Source organism: Octopus bimaculoides, chromosome 19, assembly GCF_001194135.2.
Source record: "Octopus bimaculoides isolate UCB-OBI-ISO-001 chromosome 19, ASM119413v2, whole genome shotgun sequence".
NCBI lineage: Eukaryota > Metazoa > Mollusca > Cephalopoda > Octopoda > Octopodidae > Octopus > Octopus bimaculoides.
This window is the reverse complement of record NC_068999.1, coordinates 1,062,867-1,066,955: the sequence shown is the minus strand read 5'-3', so window position 1 is coordinate 1,066,955 and position 4,089 is coordinate 1,062,867.

Below are 4,089 nucleotides of genomic sequence, written 5' to 3'. Positions count from 1 at the left end.
TATATATATATATATATATATATATATATATATATATATATATGTGTGTGTGTGTGTGTGTGTGTGTGTGTGTGTATGTATATATATCCACACAAACACACACATTCGCATTGCAAATCGAAAATTTAACTAATGAGCTTATACAGAAAATCGGAAAGCTGCTCGTCGTACTTCAAATCTATTTTATCAGACGATAAAATAAGGTGGAACAAAAGCAACTGCGGATTATGCAACTATAAAATTCAAAGAGTTGGAGATAGTGAGAGAGAGAGTGTGTGAGGGAGAGAGGGTGAGAGGGTGAGAGAGTGAGAGAGGCTGAGTAAAACAAAGTAAAAAATAATAATTCTTCGAAAATCGTTTTTCAAACTGATTAACATAATGTACATAGAGTAAAACAAGAAACAGTTGCATAGCAAATAAAATTTTAAGTGTACTGATGGGAAAAAATGCAACATAAACGTAGTCTAGTTGCAGAAATAACAAAAACCAGACGTTCAAAATATATAACAATAAAAATAAGTAGAACAGTAAAAGATAACAATAAAATCACTGTTATTTTTATCAGAGCTGAATCAATGTCTGCTCTAAAGTATTACGAATGTAAACAAATAAGCACGATGCCAATGTCAGTTTCAAAAGCTGTTCTTTGAACATCAGGAAGCAATAAACTATTCTCATCCTCATCACTCACGCTCTCTCTCTCTCTCTCTCTCTCTCTCTCTCTCTCTCTCTCTCTCTCTCTCTTACTCTCTTTTCTAACGAGTAAAACATAAAAAATCTATTGACATATAAGATCGAGTAGTTTCCTCTGATGATCGATTCGATATTCTGCAGGAACATTTCGAAATATCTGGCGAAAATATGTGGCTTTACCGTTCCGGCATAATTGCATTTTGACATGACTAAGTCTACAAATCTGCATTAAATCTGAAATATTTCGGCAAACTGGAACCTACTTGATATTGTTCTCATTAAGACACTGGAGGCTGAGAGCTGCCGAATCATTAACCCACCGGAAATAAAAGATGCTTAGTAGCGTTTCCTCTGGCCTAATTCCACCAAGATCGAAGTTACTTTTCAACCTTTCGGGGCCGGTAAAATAAGTACTATTTGAGTATGGGTCTATATAATTGATTAAACTCACACCAAATTTCGGGCCCTATGTCTATCGTAGATTATTATCATGATCATCAATATCCTTGTTCTCAGCATAACTCTTATTATTAATAAAATTATTACTTCAAATTCCACCGCGTTTGATTTGGCATTTCGTCCTTTCGGGGTCGATAAATTAAGTACTAATTAAGTAGTGGTGTCAAAGCGATCGACTTACCCCAACTCTACAAATTCCAGGCCTTGTGCCTATAGTAGAAAGAATTATTAATAATGCTACTAAGGCAGCGAGTTGGTAGAATCGGTAAGAAACGGGGCATTTCGTCCATCTTTACCTTGTGAGTTCAAATGCCACCGAGGTTAACTTTGCTTTTCAGCCTCTCGGATTCGATGAAATGAGTGTCAGTTAAGCACTGGGATCAATGTAATCGACTAGGCCCCTCCCACCAAATTCCAGGCTTTGTGGCTATATTTCAAAGGATTATTTTCATTATTATTACCACAACTTAGATTAGAATAATCGCCATAACGATGAAGTTTAATTTTTTTCCAAAATGTCTCAATTTTTTTCTTTTTGGTGTGTGTTTACTGTTTCATGTCGTGGCTATCCTTCAATCATTTCACCGCGGACGTGCTCTTACAATTTGTTTGAATATATTCTTTTTTTTTTATCTCCTCTGCTAAATTTATTCTCTCGACGACCTGCGGATTTCCTATCGTCGTGAAATTTAAGAAACTGCTGACATTGTGTCTAATATTTCATGGTTATCTTCGTGACATGTTTCAAGTATTGACTTTCTTTTATATTTGACGAGTTAGAAATACTATTTTCAGAGGTTGTACTATTTCTCCGTTAGCGAAGAGCGGCGGACGTGACGTAAACAGTGACGTAAAAAAGACGAAATTAATTCAACGGGTTAAAGGCATAGTGACATGTGCCAAATTCGGAATATAAATCATTTTCTAAAGCCAAAGTTATACTGGCACGATATCATACATACGCGCACAAACACACAAACATACACTTGTAGATATACATATATCTGTGTGTGTGTGTGTGTGTGTGTGTACAGAGAGAGAGATAGAGAGAGAGATAGTATAAAATAGAATCAGAGAATATGCAGCTGTGATTACCGGCAAGTCATATGCATGAACAAATTTATCTTCCTATCTGATATCTCCTGACTTTATGGTTTACAGTAAAAATGCTACAAAATTACCTCAATTTCGCCACTGAGTGTTCACAGACAATGAAGTGTTTTGCTTAAGAAGACAACGCACCAATACTGTTTATTGGTAAGGCTTTAGGTATCCCAAGAAAACTAAACGGATTCGAGTATGTTATCCGCTGACCCGAAGGTAAAGTCGAACTCAGCTAAAAGCACTCAAGTGACATGTGATGATATTAAATCTGGAAGATGGACTAAGTCTGTCAGAGAATGGAATATACGAGTGAATGTGTTTCATGCTTCTAGGAATAGCGACTCCAAATTAAATCAAAAGAAACTAATTCAACTGTTTATAGATTCACATTTTACGTGATTACGCCATCTTGATATCCAGCTCTGGTATGACGCCTCATTACAACTGAAGTCTAATACTGTTGGCCGTGATTGAGCTGAGTTCCATATTTTTTTTCTTTTTCAAATACGATACCAAACTGTCTGATCAAACGGATCAAAATTCGACTATATAGAAATTCTAATATTTAATAAACTCAACGTGTTGTTCTTGTTGTTGCTATTTTTCTGTTTTGCCTATGGCTGTGATGTATTTATTTTAGAAATACATACATTTATTGATTTCTACTTTCTATTTATACGTCAGACAAGAGCGTCAAAACGAGGAAACACACACAGACACACAAACACACTCACACACATTCAAACACACAGTCTCATGCACACACCAGAACTCATTACATGAAAGAATGAAGTGCGGTTCTAGTATTCGTTTCAGACATTTCATCAAAAACTACATTTATGTTTTCAAATGTTTTCTTTAATATTAGTCATCTTTCATTTGCTTAAGAATCTATCATCTCCTCAAGATCTCCATCTCTCCACCTAAATAAGATTTCCTGAATTTTACCGTTCGTTTACTATAATATTCGAAGGCGTGCTTTGTTTCCAATATTATCATAATGACGAACGATGATGAACGATGATGGTGATGGTGATGATGATGATGAACGATGATGGTGATGATGATGGTGATGATGATGATGATGATGATGATGATGATAACAATAATAATATTAATGTTGTCAGTGAGTGTAGCACTATGGCCCTAAAGGAGGCCCAATTACGGGGGTAAGTTTATTTACTGGAAATTGGGTGAGAAGTACAGCCTTGGAAGAACACAGAACTGGTACGAACATGAACCAGAAGGAGTCACTGAGAATAATGACAATAAGATCTCACAAGAGTTCAAAATCCAATGTGACTCATTTATTGTTGCTCGGAGACTCGTCATTGTTGTACTGGATAAAAGGAAGAAGAATCCAAGTTTATAGATATTGCCATATCTGGAGACACAAGAGTGGGTGGCAAAGAGATGGAGCAGTGATGACAAAGTACAAGTTAATAAATGACGGCATTGTAAGAATGTGCGCAATGTAGAAAGTAACGGTACCCGGTAGTTGTAGGAGCGCAGGAAGCACTAACAACCAAGTCTGAGAAATATGTCGGAGAATTTGGAATTGTCATGAGGTTAGATCATGCACAAAAAATTGCTCTATTGGAGATGGTGAGGATTATTTTGAGATTGCTACTTGGGTGTCAAGTATCGTGGAAAGAGACGCTGCGAGACATTTGGCAACATGTTGCTGTCTGTTCTCACAGGATTAACCGCAGCATTTGAGAAGTGTAACATACTACTAATAAGGCTGAATGATTTTGGAGTCGATCGCAGAATTCGTTCAGTGTAACGTTTTGTCATTAATATTGGAGACTTGCTTACTCTCTGTTTCTTTTT